General features: G+C 45.0%; 1 pseudogene; it reads right to left on the bottom strand.

Annotated features, from left to right (window-relative positions):
• Positions 1-921: 921 nt before the first annotated feature.
• On the bottom strand, positions 922-2,583 carry LOC148138253 (putative G protein-coupled receptor 139; annotated as a pseudogene).
• Between the last annotated feature and the right edge of the window lie 15,352 nt (positions 2,584-17,935).

The following is a 17,935-nucleotide window of genomic DNA, read 5'->3' on the forward strand; positions in this document are numbered from 1 at the left end:
GGACTCGACAAGCTGCCAGCCAAATGTACTTTTCCACACATTCCTTGGTGCCATTTCATTGGTAATTAAATAAATAGAACAGACTTTAAAGAAAACTTCTGAAACTTCATTTGCAATAAGCTTTGAAGAGAGGATTTAATTTTAATTTTGACTATGAAATTTGAGGCAGTCCAGTGAAATCTTTAGGTGAGTGTGGCTGTATATGCGCATGCTCCTGTGACAGAACGATGTGGAAATGGAGCCTTTGGGGATAGACTGTGATGTTTGTCTTTTTTTAACATTGTTCCTTGTTTTTCTGACCTGTGTGTTCCTGTATCTAATTTGGTTTTTATTTCTTCATTTCTTAAATCTCTAACTAATCCTGAACACATCATTTAGAACTGAGTATATTTATGGTTCATAGTATAATACGCAGAAAGAAGCTATCTACATCATCGAGGGCCGAAGGGCCTGTACTGCGCTATATTTATAATCTACAAGTTGAAAACACGAATGAGTTAAAACAACTGAGCTGATGGTACAGAGTTTTTGCTATGAGTGAGAGTTGTTTCGGATACAGTGTTGGCGTTGTTTTGTGTTCTGAAGCTGAATTGTTTTTTTTTATTGAAACACGTGCTACAATCAAATGTTTTAATAGGATGTATTTGTTTCAACTACTTAACTTCGTGTAATTTGTCAATCTTTGTTGCATTGTGAAAACAAAACCTGCACTGCTTTTCTTACTCAGTTAGAGTCACCTCATTGAAAAACAAACCAATTCAAAATGTCACCTTACAAGACAGATTTCAGTCTTGGTGTTGACTGGCTCCATTATTCAAGGCCGTCGCGGTAAAACATTGAATTGGGAATTTCTCTAGAATCAGAGCAAATTTGGGAGTCTTCTCTAACCAGGAATGTGTTCTGCTGACGCAAATGCTTATGCCCTCCTCATCATTTCATGGCGTTCACAATCAGGACGAAGGGATATTTCACCACATTCTTCAACTCCCTTCTGAACATAGTTTGGGTCACTGCATAAATTGCAGTGTTGGTGCAGCAGCTCAGTAACTGCAACATGAATCCCAATTCTTGCACAAAGTCTGGTATATGCATAGTCACTCGTGCAACAAATATCATGCGGGTATATATAGAAATCAGCATTAACATTGACCATAACAGGATGAAGTTAGCAGAGATAACAAAGAGTAGAGTGATGGATTTCCTTCGACTCTCCATCTCTGGGTCTCTGGGACTCTCCCCCTTGCTGCGATTCCGGAGTCTCTTACGGGCTCTGCTACTCACCAAAATGTATCTGACGGTGAATGCATTGAGCATCAGGATGAGGACAAATGGGACACATGGCGTTAGAATGTGATGGAGAAATTCAATTGCAACCCAAGCCTTTGACATCAGTTACAACACGGCAGAACCAAGGCATGTTCTGAAGTTGATACCATTGTGTTAACATGAAATACCAGAAAATATTCTTTGAACAGCTCAGTGCAGTCACTGTTAAGAGAGCCACAACCACTGTTTTCTCAGTGCAATATCTACTTTTCAGCTTCTGGAGACAAATGGCCACAAATCTGTCAAAGGTGAATGTGACGGTGAACCAGACAGAACAGTCAGTGACTGCATAAAGCAGGACAGCATGTATATTGCATACAGGGAGGTGCGTCAGAAAGGAGAAGTCTTCCCGAAAGACAACAGGAATGTGTCTCAATATCAGGTCCAGTATAACGATCAGAAGATCCGCCACTGCCATGGCCACCAGGTAGCGAGTGATACACTTCGAGAGACCACACTTTCCCCGAGACAGGACAACAATAGTCAGTACATTGACTGTGAGGAATGTGAACACACAATGTTGATATACATTCAGACTTAGTGCAAGCTTACCAGTTTAATGGAGTAACATCTGGCATTTGGAAACACGTTAGTCTCTCTAGCCCTGAAGTGAATGAGTCTGTCCATTGGTTGCAAATCAGAGTCAATGTGTTGGAATGAAATTGACCATAAAATAAACTTGACATTTTTGGTTCCCATACATTCAGAAATAAGGAGCTGCTCATAACCCAATCGTGAGAATGGAGTAATGAACCTGATCCTACACAGTCCTCTGGGTCACACTGAGACCAATTTACAGAGTTAACCTGAAAGTCAATGCTATGTACAGAGATCTTCCTTTTCTTGGAAAAATGACAGCAGTAAACAGAACGCGCATAATGTCGATACCACCCAGACATTTCTGATTAACTTCCAGTGTTAATAGTGGAGGCAGATATACTCACCAGTAACTCCAATCACAGCCAGGACAGGATAGTAGCCAGCCTGAGCGATCTGCAGTATGTAATATATTCGATCCGATACGGATAATGGGAGGAAGCCAACATAATGTTCAAGCATATAATACGCCCATGATATACCCCGCCCCATTGCTGTGCGATTCCCAACTATTGATCTCAGGTTTGACTCCATTGTGGGAACACTTTCGTCCATTTCTCTCCCATTGCTTTCTCGCCTCTCCTTCTCCAACGGATGTTTCCAGTTAATGCCCGATGTGATGTTCCCACTGACGACATGCACTCGTACATCGAAGCTCATATATAGAGGGCTGTAACCTCTACAGAGAAATGCTTAGGATCTGTAGGGATTGGGATTAATTCCAGTCACTGAAACAAACAAGTTTAGTTAACTCATGTTAATCCGGCTTTTTTAAGATTCTGACATAATTATGTTTAAAGTTAACTGAGTCGCAATTGGAGGTGGTGTCTGAGGATCACTGAGGGAAGGGACAGAACAGAATCTCTGAAGAGCCCAGGTCAATCTTACTGAATCTGGCAGAGAGGGCAAAAGATCAAGTGATTGTGTGCTCCCTGAATGGGAGAGGACTTACTCTGTAGCGAAAAATCATTCATTGCTACTAGTGTCTGGGGAGGATTACAGGAACAAATATATAAAAATGAGCCGTTTGATTCTTGATGGGAAATAAAATGGGGTAATTATGGATCAGTAAGACTGCATTGTGATATGTGAAACTCTGATAGGACTGGGTATACATTTCAAAAGGGTGCGTTAATCAGGTCAGTGTCCATGATAATTTGATAATAGGTGATACAACCATCATACCAATATGATCAATGTTTTCCCTATCAATAAAACCGACAGCATCAAAATCTGTGGTTTATCATTTAGAGGGAATCTAACTATGGCCCCTGCTGTACAATGGACTAAGCATCACTAAAGTCCCACAAGAACAACATCCTAATTGTTACCTTTGAGAGAGAAAATAAGTAGCGAGCCCTTGACCTTCAATGATGTTGCCATCACTTAATGCCAGCACTATCAACATCCGGGGTTTCCCATTGAGAGAGGATATAATCATCACCCCCTTGACATTCAAAGGTGTCACGAGCACTGAAAAGTCTCAAATTCAATATCCTATGCGTTACCATTGAGAAGGAATCAAACCACGGCCCACTGAACTTTCATTGGTGTTACAATCACTGATGCACCTCAGCAGCTTTGGAGTTTAAGTTGAGAGATTATCTAACAATTGCCCCCTTGACGTTCAATGGGTTTGACTCACATCAGGAATCGACATCCTGGCGATTACCATTGAAAGGAAACTGACGTAGAGCCAGGCACATCAATCCTGCGGCTACAAGAACAGATAAGGTGGTAAATCCTACAGAATACAACTACCCTCCCCGACCAGACACCACCCTCTCAACACCTGTCCCACTCTCGACAAGGCACAAGCAAGGAGTGTGATTATATGTTCATAATGCTCTTAGTCTGGCCTGATAAGAGCCACCTCCAAACGGACCCCACCACCAGGGATATATTTCCCTCCCCTCCCCTATCAGCGTTCCGAAAAGACCACTCCCTCCGTGACTCCCTCGTCAGGTCCACACCCACCACCAACCCAACCTCCACTCCCGGCACCTTCCCCTGCAACTGCAAGAAATGCAAAACTTGCGCCCACACCTCCCCCCTCACTTCCCTCCAAGGCCACAAGGGATACTTCCATATCGGCCACAAATTCACCTGCACCTTCACACGCATCATTTACTGTATCCGCTGCACCCGATGTGGCTTCCACTATATCGGGGAGACAGGCCGCCAACTTGCGGAACGTTTCAGAGAACACCTCTGGGACACTCGGACCAACCAACCCAACCGCTCGTGGCTCAACACTTTAATTCCCCCTCCCACTCCACCAAGGACATGCAGTTCCTTGGACTCCTCCATCGCCAGACCATAGCAACACGACGGTTGGAGGAAGAGCGCCTCATCTTCTGCCGAGGAGCCCTCCAACCACAAGGGATGAACTCGGATTTCTACAGTTTCCTCATTTCCCCTCCCCCCCGCCTTGTCTCAGTCAAATCCCTTGAATCTTCTTCCTGACCTCTCCGCCCCCACCCCCACTCCGGCCTATCACCCTCACCTTGACCTCCTTCCACCTATCGCTTTTCCAACGCCCCTCCCCCAAGTCCCTCCTCCCTACTTTTTATCTTAGCCTGCTGGGCACACTCTCCTCATTCCTGAAGAAGGGCTCATGCCCGAAACGTCGATTCTCCTGCTCCTTGGATGCTGCCTGACCAGCTGCACTTTTCCAGCAACACATTTTCAGCTCTGATCTCCAGCATCTGCAGTCCTCACTTTCATCCCCCCTGATAAGAGCTTTGGAAAGCCTCAGAAGTACCTCTCTGCTTTTATATTCACATCCTCTTGGGCTGCTTGACGACATTGCAGTTACCTTCCTATCTCCCGTTTCAAACTTCAAATTAATCTTAACAGAAACCTGGCCGAAGAGTCCCAAGTCCTTTTGCACTTCAGGTTTTTGAAGTTAATCCCCATTCTGAAAATCATAGATGACTCTATTCTTGGAGCCAAAGGGCATGACCTCCCATTTGCCCATGTCGTAATCCCTCTGCCATTCATTGCCCGCTCTCCCAGCATGTCTAAATCTACCTGAATCTCCGTGCCTCCTCAACACTATCTCTCCCTGCACATATCTTTGCATTATCTTCACGTCGGTGGCTCGCCACCATCGTACCAAGGGGAAAGACGATAAGTGGTGAGGAAGAAAATGACGCACACGTCTGGGTGGATTTCTCTTCAGAGGGTCGGAGTGGATGTCTTGGGCAGAATGGCCTGTTTCTGCCCTGTAGTTTCTATTCTTTTTATGCCTTCTATGTTTGGCAAAAAAAACGACATTCTTGTGCAGTCCAGGCCAGTGAAAATGTTCGTGGATTTTAGCTTCAGTTTTTCTCACCCCTAAATGACCACATAGAGTCAGCTTGTGCGCCATTTGCAACACCTCCTTTCTATAAATAAATGGCAATTCGATTTGATGAATTTCTGCCCATTTCTCATCCATCTGAATATGTGATGTCCTCCATTCCGAGTTAAGACGACATTTTTACGATAATAACATCCAAGGATACATTCAGATTACTTTTCTGTGTATACATTTTGATGCAATTGTTTTAAATTTTCATCTTTCTGCTGTAACTCAGTTAATTTCTCTAAGATAAAGATGTCTGCTGTGTCATTTATCTCTTCTGCTTGTGTCATCCATTTGATCAAAACGGGTCTGTGATAATTCCACTTCAATTTCCTTTTCTGTGCTCTTTGATCTTTCCTGTTTCATCTGGTTGAGTTGAATTGAATTGTGTTTATTGTCACGGGTACCGAGGCACAGGGAAAAGCTATGTCTTGTGAGCAATATCGGCAGATCACAGATTTAAGTAGCTTAGATAATTAAATAATAGGGAAACAGCGGCAAAAACAAAAACTTAGGTACAGGCGAATACTTAGAGTTTGTGAGTCCATTCAGTATTCCAACAAGAGTAGGTTAGATTTTTTTATGAAACCGGCTGGTGCGTGTATTCAGGCTTCTGCATCTTCTCCCCGATGGTAGAGGCTGTGGAAAAGTATTAGGAGAAAGTGAGGACTGCAAATGCTGGAGATCAGAGCTGAAAAATGTGTTGCTGGAAAAGCGCAGCAGGGTCAGGCAGCATCCAAGAAGGGCTCATGCCCGAAACGTCGATTCTCCTGCTCCTTGGATGCTGCACTTTTCCAACAACACATTTTTCGGCTGTGGGAAAAGTATTGCCAGGGTAGGATGGACCTTTGGGAATGCTGCTGCACTTTTCCAACAACACATTTTTCGGCTGTGGGAAAAGTATTGTCAGAGTAGGATGGACCTTTGGGAATGCTGGTGCCTTTCCTTGACAGCCGGCCTGGTAGATGGATTCTCTAGATGGGAGGTTGGCCTTTGTGATTGTCCTGGCCGGGTTCACCACTCTCTGTAACTGTCTACAATCTTGAATGATACAAATGCTATACCAGGTAATGGTACACCCAGACAGAATGTCCTCGATGGCGCACATTTAAAAGCTGACAATGGTATTCACCATCATGCCAAATTTCCTCAGCTGCCTGAGGAAGAAGAGGCGTTGATGGGCCTTGTAACCAGTGCGACCACATGAAGAGTCCAAGAAAGCTTGTTATGGATGACCACTCCCAGGAGCTTGACACTCTCCACTCGTTCCACCTCGGTGCTGATAATGTGTAGGAGGACATGAGTAACATCCCACCAAAAGCGATTTTGTCACTTTGCAACCTCGTTGCCACGCATTCAGGAGAAATCCCAGGATACGTGACCTGCAATAATTCAGTTGTCTGAATTTCCACTGGCTTTTCAATCACAGTCAGCAGCACACCTACCAATGAATTGTCTTTATCATTGTCATTCCTGATGAAAGGCCTATGCCCGAAATGTCGATTCTCCTACTCCTCGGATGCTGCCTGACCTGCTGTTCATTTTGCATCGACAAATTCTCGACTCTGATCTCTAGCATCTGCACTCCACACTTCCTGCTGTATCATTCCCAAGGACAAATTGAACTCCTGGAGGTGCGAGCTTGTCCAGTGCTCCTACCCAGACTTCTCCACTGGACACTAGGCACACGAGCCTCACTTCACACAATTGAGCACTTCTTGTTCACCGTGAATTCGCATTACTAGCACATTTTCTGCCAATAGTCGTTCTGGGGTACATACCTCCTCATCTTGCAGCATCACAGATTGAGAGCACCCTGTGTCACTTAATATTGTAACCTCTGTACCTGCTGCTCCTGGCCTATGTGAATAAATTTTACCTTGGCTACTATATGGTTTAAGAAGATCTTGCACTTCCTCATTGACCAACTTCCGACCAGCTTGCACATTCTGATGCAGCTTTGTAGCCTCCACTGTGCTTTCCCACGAAATTCACTGGCTTATCCTGTTTTCCTCCATCTGGCTTCCCACTCCTTTTCTGAGCCAACCAAAACTGTCATTTCATGTGGCCTCCTGTATTGCAGAGAAAACACCGGAGCATTTGAACTTCTCTTTCCCCTTAAACGGTTTCCTTTTACCCTGTGGTAAGTCATCCTGATGATCGTCACTAAAAATCTACCTTTCCCTTTCCACGCGAGCATTTCTCATTCTCGCTCACGGATTGAAATTGATTTCGGAAGCCAATCTTTTGATTTATGGACCAACTCATAACCATCAGCCCTTTCAGCTGCTGATCTCGGCTCTTCCACTTGGGGTCTCACTACATCAGGAAGTGCATTTCTGAACTCCTCCAAAAGAATCGTCTCTCTAAAAGTGTCAAAGGTTAACGCTATAATTTATGCACTTATCCACCTGTTCAAAATACTTTGTTTGGTCCTTTCAAATTCAGTGTCTGTTTGACCAGGATCTCTAATTTGATTCATGAAACGTTGTATATAGACTTAGAACATAGAACATAGAACAGAGAAGAATACAGCGCAGTACAGGCCCTTCGGCCCTCGATGTTGCGCCGATCCAAGCCCACCTAACCTACACTAGCCCACTATCCTCCATATGCCTATCCAATGCCCGCTTAAATGCCCATAATGAGGGAGAGTCCACCACTGCTACTGGCAGGGCATTCCATGAACTCACGACTCGCTGAGTAAAGAACCTACCCCTAACATCTGTCCTATACCTACCCTCACCCTTAATTTAAAGCTATGCCCCCTTGTAATAGCTGACTCCATACGTGGAAAAAGATTCTCACTGTCGACCCTATCTAAACCCCTAATCATCTTATACACCTCTATCAAGTCACCCCTAAACCTTCTTTTCTCCAATGAAAACAACCCCAAGTGCCTCAGCCTTTCCTCATACGGTCTTCCTACCATACCAGGCAACATCCTGGTAAACCTCCTCTGCACCCGTTCCAGTGCCTCCACATCCTTCCTATAGTATGGCGACCAAAACTGCACACAATACTCCAGATGCGGCCGCACCAGAGTCTTATACAACTGCAACATGACCTCAGGGCTCCGGAACTCAATTCCTCTACCAATAAAAGCCAGTACGCCATATGCCTTCTTCACTGCACTATTTACCTGGGTGGCAACTTTCAAAGATCTGTGTACATGGATACCAAGATCCCTCTGCTCATCCACACTACCAAGTATCCGACCATTAGCCCAGTACCCCATCTTTTTATTACTCTTATTACTTCTGGCATAAGTTCATATGCACACTTAAGATGGCTTTCTTCCCCTCCTCACATACCCCAGATACCTCGTCTGAGAGTGATGCGAGGGCCTCACTAGCTCGACCTACATGTTTTGTTTGGACAAACAACACCCCCATGGTCACTGACCACGGCATTTGTTTAAACACCTTTTCAAATGACATTAAAAATGCTTCCACATCGTGCTCGTCAAATGTAGGCAATGCTTGAATATATTTAAAGGGTTTATCACAAGGTCTTTTGAGAAGCATTAAACGTTTGTCACCGGGGCTTCGGCTACCCTGGGTTTGTTCATTCTCACTCTGTCCCTCGCTAAGCTAACCTTCGTCCTTCATCTCCATCCTTTTCAGGTGACTTTCCAGTCTAAGCGCCAATTTCTGAAGTATAAACACCCTCTCTTTTTTTTCCTTTCCTCCTTCTCTTTTCCTATCTCTTCTCTCTCTCTTTCCCGCTCTTCTCTCCATCTCTTTCTCTTTCCTCTGCCTTTATCCGTAATACCTTGCCTTGAGCCTCCAACTCAAGGTGCTTTCTTTTCAATGTGAATTTTGGCCATCTATAAAGATTCTGCTGGTGTTCCCAGCAACTCAAAATGCTCATCTGATGCTGCAATTATCTCTCCTTTCCTCAGGGAAGGAGGCAGCTCCAGCTTCAGTTTGTTGGCTAATTCCAGCACCTTAGCCTCCATTGCCTTTCGCAAAACACTCAAAGTCACTTCTTCCACCCCCAGAAAACCCTTGGTGACGTAAAGAGCCATTGTCATCCCAAGCACTGCTGAAAACAATCCAACGCAAGACCCAGAACAAAGGACACTAATGCTTCCAACTCGATGCCTTCTCAAGGAGTCCCACGTCTGGTGTGGACAAGGACAAACCCTCGTAAACGTTTCAAGAAAATAGACGGGACCCAAATTTGCTTGTAGTTTGAAGGAGGTGTAGGATGGATATTCCACGAGAGAAAGTGAGGTCTGCAGATGCTGGAGATCAGAGCTGAAAATGTTTTTGCATGGAGGTTGGTGGGGTGGTAGGTGAGGACCAGTGGGGTTCTGTCCTGGTGGCGGTTGAGGGGGGGGGGGGGGGGGGCTCAAGGGCGGAGGAGCGGGAAGTGGAAGAAATGCGGTGGAGGGCATCGTCGGGGGGGAAATTGCGGTCCTTGAAGAAGGAGGCCATCTGGGTTGTATGTTTTTGGAACTGGTCCTCCTGGGAGCAGATGCGGCAGAGACGAAGGAATTGGGAGAATGGGATGGCGTTTTTACAGGGGGCAGGGTGGGAGGAGGTGTAGTCCAGGTAGCTGTGGGAGTCGGTCGGTTTGTAGTAGATGTCCGCGTTGATTCGGTCGCCCGAGATAGAAATAGAAAGGTCGAGGAAGGGGAGGGAGGGGTCTGAGACTGTTCAGGTGTCCTGAAGAAGGGTTTATGCCCGAAACGCGATTCTCCTGTTCCCTGGATGCTGTCTGACCTGCTGCGCTGTTCCAGCAACACATTTTCAGCTATTCCACGAGAGATGCAGCTGATCAAACCATGTAGCTTCAAGCAAAACAGAATTTATTCACAAGATTACGGAATGGAACACGATCAAAAAAGGACAGATTACCGAACCTATCCGAAAACCCGACAGAGCACCCCAATGTACAGATGTCCTTCCAAATACTCGCAAAAATCTCCTTGGCACAAAAGGTTAATGAAAGTCCAGGATATGACAGGAGAGAAGTCAGAGAGAGAGAGTGTGTGTGTGAGAGAGTGAGAGAGAGAAACAGAGAGAGAGAGAAAAAGAGAGAGTACTAAGAGACACCAGTCAGTGTACAGATATCTCCCTGAGAGAGAGGGGAGTGGGACTGAGAGACACCAGTCAGTGTACAGATATCTCCCTGAGAGAGAGAGAGAGGGGACTGAGAGACACCAGTCAGTGTACAGATATCTCCCTGAGAGAGAGAGAGAGGGGACTGAGAGACACCAGTCAATGTACAAGAATCTTCCACAGAGCGAGAGAGATAGATAGAGAGAGAGAGAGAATTGAGAGACACCAGTCAGTGTACAGATATCTCCCTGAGAGAGAGAGGGGAAGGGGACTGAGAGACACCAGTCAATGCACAAGCATCTTCCACAGAGAGAGAGAGAGAGAGAGAGAGAATTGAGAGACACAAGTCAGTGTACAGATATCTCCCTGAGAGAGAGAGGGGAGGGGGACTGAGAGACACCAGTCAGTGTACAAGCATCTTCCACAGAGAGAGAGATAGAGAGAGAGAGAGAATTGAGAGACACCAGTCAGTGTACAGATATCTCCCTGAGAGAGAGGGGACTGAGAGACACCAGTCAGTGTACAGATATCTCCCTGAGAGATAGGGAGACGAGAGTCAGAGACACAATTCCCATGAATACGCCTTGGCACAAACGGTAAAATCAATCCCAGGGTCTGACAGTGGAGATGTTAGAGAGAGAGAGAGAGAGGAGGGGAGAGTGAGACGAGAGAGAGACAGAGAGAGCGTGAGAGAGAGAGGAGAGAGACAGAGAGAGAAAGAGACTATGTGTGTGAGAGAGAGAAATTCCCAGCCTGAGCCTGCTTGTTTGAGTCCAGCAGTTTCAGAACACTGCTGTGCGAAAACCAAATCAAACCAGGGTGAGGCTGAGCTTGGAGGACTGGCCACTCCCCTTCCATTGTGCAAGTGTTTTTATTTACAAAAGACTTGAATACCTTTGGCCTGAGGCAGTTAGCTATAATCAAAATGGACTTAAAACCGTCGATTCAGACATTTGAGAATCTGTGTCTTTTACGACCTCTTTGAAAAAAACATCAATGACATCATAACCTTGATAAAGAAGCAGCGTTGACATCATCCTTTAAACTCTATCCTGTGGTCTGGCGATCAGAAACACGCACAATGCTCCAAATGTGGACTCACTGAAGTTTAAAACAGCTGGCACATCACTTACCAGATTTTAGCCTGAAATGCTCTCGAAAACAGAAGCCTGCAGACAGAGTTGATGCCCCCGAAAGATTAACGGCCTGGAGCTCATTGTGAGTTGTGTTTACACTGTTGCTTGATTGGCACAGTGGGGAAAGATGTTTGAGACCCTGTGGTGGTGGGGGATGTGCGAAAAATCGTTCATGGGCAAGTGTCTCGCAGTGGGGCAGGCAGTGTGGTGCTTTTTCCCAAAGGACCATAGGTTCGGCCCAACATCTTCATCAGAGAAGACTTCTTTGCTGTGCGATTGGGCAGCTACAGATATCGTGTGCACTTGCTGCAGAGGGAGGATTTTCTCTGCTGCGCAGTAGCTGACAGAGATCCAGCTACACTCGCTCTCCCTTTTTGCAGTTGCCAATAGCCAATGACTGGAGGACTGAGTAATGATGATATCCTTGTCCTCGTGCTTTCAGCAAGGAACTGAAACTATATGGAAACATATGGATTGAGGATTAGAAGGAGTCATATCCACAAAAAGGGGACACTTGATCGAAGTTTGGGGAATGTACTATTCAACTGTGATTCCCCAACATATCTCTTTAAACTAGAGCAATTATGTGACCATTTGTGTGTGTGCGTGGATTGTTGAAGAAGGGATTTTGGTTCCACCGAGCATAAGCTTATAAATCGTACTTTTATTTGCCAGGGTTCAGAATGCATAAGGTCCAGAAGACCATAAGGAAAAGAACTGAGAGGAATAGAGGAATAAGAAGCAGTCTACATATATGCCCTGTGATATCGAGATAGGTCCGAGATGCACCGATCAGTGCACACATATCGCCCTGAAAAGAGAGAGGGGACTGAGAGACAACGATCAGTGCACAGCCATCTCCCAGAGAGGGGGAAAACTGAGAGACATCAGTCAGTCTACAGACATCTCCCTGAAAAAGAGGGAGGTGACTGTGGGATACCAGTCAGTGTACAGAAAAATGCAGGGCGGGGGAATAGTGAAACACCATTTCGGAATACACAAGATGTGCAAGAGGGGTTATTTGGACCCTCCTGTCTGTTTCGCCATTGCCCAGGATCATTTATGATCCAACATTTCTCACGGATACTTTCCCCCCTCTTACGTACAGCACTTAATTCCCCCTGCTGATCAACACTCTATTAAAAAGACGAAATGACTCTGCCCCATGGCTCTCTGTACCAAGGAGTTCTGAAGAACGACAACTCCTGAGAAAAGAAATTCTTCTTCCTCTCAATGTTAAATTAATCCTTCGTTATTCCGAGATTGCTTCTTAGAATCTCTCCTGAAGGGGGGCACACTCTCTCAGCATTGGCCCTGAGAAGCCCGTTGAGAAACTTGGACGTTCCAATGAGATTATTTCTCATTTTTTCGAAACTCCATGGAGCAGAGTCCCGAGCTGTTCGTAAGACATTGCCTCCACATCAGAGATTACACTAGTGAGTCTTCCCTGAACTACCCACAATGACGTATCTTTACTTTAAAAAGGGAACCAAAACTGCTCACAGTACTCCAGATTTCATCTACGAACACCTTATAAAGTCTTAGAGTTTTAGAGTTTTACAGCATGGAACTGAGTGCTCAGTCCAAAATATCTGTGCCGACCAGATATCCTAAATTAGTCTCATCCCATTTGCCAGCAGTTGGTCTAAACCCCTCAAAACACTTCCTATTCACACCCCCAACCAGATGCCAGTTAAATTTTGTTATTGTATCAGCCTGCACCACTTCCTCTGGCAGCCTATTTCATGCAGACATCACCCTCTGCGTGAAAACGTTGCCCCTTAGGTCCCTTTTAAATCTTTCCCATTTAACCTTAAACCTGTGCCATCTACTTTTGGACTTTCCTACCCGAGGGAAAAAGACATTGTCTCTTCACCCTGTCTGTACTTCTCATGATTTTGTGAACTTCGAAAGGTCACCCCTCAGCCTCAGACGCTCCAGTGAAAGCATCCCCGGTCTATTCAGCCTCTCCCTAAAGCTCAAACCCTCCAACTTCCTTGTAAATCTTTTCCGAACACTTTCAAGTTTAACAAAACATTTTCAACAATGGGGCAGCAGAACTGAAAGCACAAAAGTGGCTTACCCAATGTGCAGCTGCAGCATGACATCCCAACTCCTATACTCAACGTACAAAACAATAAGGTTAAATGTACCAAAATAGTCATTCGCCACCCTGTCGACTTATAACTAAACCTTCACGAAACTATGATCCTGAGCTCGAAGCTCTCTTTGTTCAGCAACACTCCGCAGAACCCTCCCATTAAGTGCATTAGTTCTTACCAAGTATGCATTTCCAAACTGCAGTGCCTCAGTTACCTAAATAAAACTCCATCCAGTGTTGCAGGAAGACGTTCCCTTCTCCTTCAAATAAGAACCAAACATTCCTGCTGACACTGTGTGCTAGCTCTCGGTGTTTCACACAATTCCTTTTGTGTTCCAGTTTTCTTCGTTCAAATAAGATTCTGTTCCTTTGCTGTCACTTCCTAAATGACCAACTTCGCATCTTCAATATTAAATCCAGCCCCACCCTTTGACGCTGAAGGACTTTCTTCAAGCTGACTTGAAACTCTCTGCAGGACACATTTTTAAGATTTCCATGCCCACTAAGTGTTTTATGCATCCCAATTAAATCCGGAGACTTCGAAATCTCCTACAATTATTACCCAATTAGTTTTACATTTCTCTGTGATTTCCCACCCTATGTGCCCTGCTATGACTTCGTGACTGTATAAGCGTTTATAGAACACGCCCATCAACGTGGTTGTCCTCTGTGTTGTGTTCTACTCACATCACCTAACATTGTGGTTATCCCCCCCTCTTTACGCACTTCGCACTTCACTTCTCAGCTGAAGATTGTGCATCCCCAGCTATTGGGACGCTGGTCTATACCCTCCACCAACAATATCACTGTGACAACGCTGACATCAGCTCACACAACCAACACCCTCAACTCATCTACCTGCACTGGGGTGTAAAAGCATAGCCTCAAACGTTTCATCACATCAGGTTCTCTATCTTAAGTGTAACTCTCAGCACTTGCCTCAGGCTGAGTTGAAATGATTTCCTTCGCCTGGCTCCTTTGGATTTCGCTTCCAGCAATGCCACCTCGTTCCCACATCCTTACCGCTGCGCCTGCGCCCTTTCCAGAAACCACATCATCCCTGTCTCAAAATCCAACTCGAACCTGGTCTGTGTGCACTCACAAGCTGAGACAGTCGTGCGTGCTGGCCTGGCTGGAAGTGTCGTTGAATAAGCGTCCACTAATACATCCTGTTCTGAGTGCTGAAATCCTGCCAGTCTATCAATATGGAAGGGGACAGAGAAAGTCCAATTAAACAGAAATCTGTCAGATGACAGTTTCAACTGTGAACCTTCCAGTGGTCACTTCTTCTGAATACTTTATAAAGAATGACCCACAGACCTTTAATTCAGTTAAACTGTTATTACGCTCATTTCATCCATCTGACCTGATTTGCGATCTCTCTCATTTCCATTTCATACCTAATAATAGCGCATTTTTGTCAACTCTTTATGAGCCAACATTTCCATTTCCATTTCAAAAGGAGCAGAAGGTTACCCTCGAGCCCATCGAGTCTGCTTCACCATCCAGTCAGAACATGACTGACCTGATCACCCTCAATACCGTTCTGCTGCCTTTGTTTCCCATGCCCTCTTTCTCTCTCTCTCTCTCTCTCTCTCTCTCTCTTTCATCTCTCATTCTCTTTCTCTCTCTGTCCCCGCTCTCTCAGACCTCTGCGGGAAAGAATTCCAGAGATTGGTCTCTATAGAGATAAGAAATCTCTCCTCGTCTCTTTATCAAATTTCCTTATTCTGAGGTGACACCCTCAATTTATCGAGTCTCCTCCCTGTTAATTAAACGCCGCAGCTTACAACAACTCCAAGGAGAAATAAATAAGGCTTTCATTCTATTTCCTGCAGAGTAGTAAGATGGGGCCTCTTGTTGTGAAACTGGATCGAGTAAATGTCGATTTGGAGGCAGGAAGTTAGAATTTGGAGCCGTAATACTGTAAAATGCTCAGGAGGAAAGCATTTTAAAAGATGGTGTTTTCCCATGCTCAGAAATTAAAATGCATCAACATAAAAACACCAAACTGAAACATTTTATCCAAAGGCCTTACAGTTTTTTCCATGCCTAGAACTTAAATGCAACAACATACAAACGCTGAACTGGAACAATTCCTCCAAAGGCCGGACAGTTCGCACTGCAAGGGGCAGTTTTAACTAAGACAACAGACATTTGAATTCAACCAAACAGTTTGAACCAATAACCGAGTAAATTTTAATCTGACGTTTTTGAGAACTTAGGACAAATCTCATTGGAGGAAATATAAAAAATGTCATCATGTGTATAAAAGAAGTGGACAGTTGAAGAAAGATTTCAGAGCTACCTGCCATTTGCCTGAGCTAAGAAACCTGAGCTCTCAGGAGTGAGTCGTTGGCTCTGACAGCTTCCTCTATGTCTTGGAGAAAGCACCATTAAAAAAAAAACAACGGGACCAGTGATGGAGAAGGGACAGAACATTCTGGAAGACACTTAACGTACATAGAACATTGAACATTACAGCGCAGTACAGGCCCTTCGGCCCTCGATGTTGCGCCGCCCTGTCATACTAACCTGAAGCTCATCCCACCTGCACTATTCCATGTACATCCATATGCCTGTCCAATGACGACTTAAATGCACTTGAACATGACGAATCTACTACCGTTGCAGGCAAAGCATTCCATGCCCTTACTACTCTCTGAGTAAAGAAACTACCTTTGACATCTGTCTTATACCTATCTCCCCTCACTTTAAAGTTGTGTCCCCTCGTGCCCGCCTTCACCATACTTGAAAAAGGCTCTCGCTGTCCACCCTATCTCACCCTCTGATTATCTTGGATGTCTCTATTAAGTCACCTCTCAACCTTCTTCTCTCTAACGAGAACAGCCTCAAGGCCCTCAGCCTTTCCTCGTAAGACATTCCTTCCATACCAGGCAACATCCTAGTAAATCTCCTCTGCACCCTTTCCTAAGTTTCCACATCCTTCTTATAATGCGGTGTCCAGAACTGTACACAATACTCCAAGTGTGGCCGTACCAGAGCTTTGTACAGCCGCAGCATAACCTCCTGGTTCCGGAACTCAATCCCTGTATTAATAAAGGCCAAAACACTGTATGCCTTCTTAACAACCCTGTCAACCTGGGTGGCAACTTTCAGGGATCTGTGTACATGGACACCGAGATCTCTCTGCTCATCTGCACTCCCAAGAATCTTACCATTAGGTCAGGGCTTTGCATTCCAATTACTCCGGTCAAAGCATATCACCTCACACTTGTCCACATTAAACTCCATTTGTCACCTCTCAGCCCAGCTCTGCATCCGATCTATGTCTCTCTGCAGCCAACCACATCCTTCGTCACTATCCACAATTCCACCAACCTCAGTGTCGACTGCAAATTTACTAACCCACCCTTCTAAGCCCTCATCCAGGTCATTTATGAAAATGACGAACAGCAGTGGACCCAACACCGACCCTTGGGGTATGCCGCGCGTCACTGGACACCAAGATGAACATGTTCCATCAGCTTCAACCCTCTGTTTTCTTTCAGCGAGCCAATTACTGACCCAAACTGCTATGTCTCCCACAATCCCATTCCTCCGCATTTAGAGCGAGTCAAAGCACCGTTAGTTACCTAAAATCCTCTGGGGAGATGCACGGTCACCTGAAGAGTTGTATTCCAACCAGGCAGTCTCCCCAAATACAACAATCATCATTCTTTTATACCTTTGACCAGAAAAAGCGTGTAGGTTCGATTCCTCTTGATGATTCTCAGGCTGTTCCAGTCCTTGGTCAGTCGTAAAATATTCCCATTGGCAACAAGCTGAAGCGTGATGTTTCACAGTTATAATACTACTATTCTCAATAACAGGGACAGTATCTTACCATTATAGGAACATTTGCTGCAGCTACCTGCGGAATCTTGATTCTCTTTCCTCTTAGCACACCACTTGTCCATTGTCTTGCACAACAGTTGTTTCCTGCCTGTGGTTAGTTTTGCTAACATTCTCGTTACACGCAATTACAGTGGGAAATACAGAACGTTTTATCAGCAAGCAGGTTTTGGCCGAGTATCCCAATATACACTCGCAGTATTAACATTGTTCCCATGTTCAGTAACTAATGTCATCACTGAAAAAGTTGTACCTTGGTACTTTTGTAACTATAGTTGTGCTGCATGTGATGACTCATACACTTCTCACCAGGACTCATTTGAGTACATGTGACAACAAAGCTAATTCATTCATTCATGGCCATCTCCTGGGGAGTTGACGTTTCTCGTTGATAGAAGTATTGGCATAAAACCCTGAACAGATCCACATAGAACTGAATATATTTACGTTCATGTGTACAATACGTAGAAAGAAGCTGTCTACATTGGTAGTCTAAAGTTGA

The sequence above is a fragment of the Chiloscyllium plagiosum genome, unplaced genomic scaffold, assembly GCF_037043375.1.
Source record: "Chiloscyllium plagiosum isolate Xiang-an unplaced genomic scaffold, Cpla_swu_hap1 HiC_scaffold_41, whole genome shotgun sequence".
Classification (NCBI taxonomy): Eukaryota; Metazoa; Chordata; class Chondrichthyes; order Orectolobiformes; family Hemiscylliidae; genus Chiloscyllium; species Chiloscyllium plagiosum.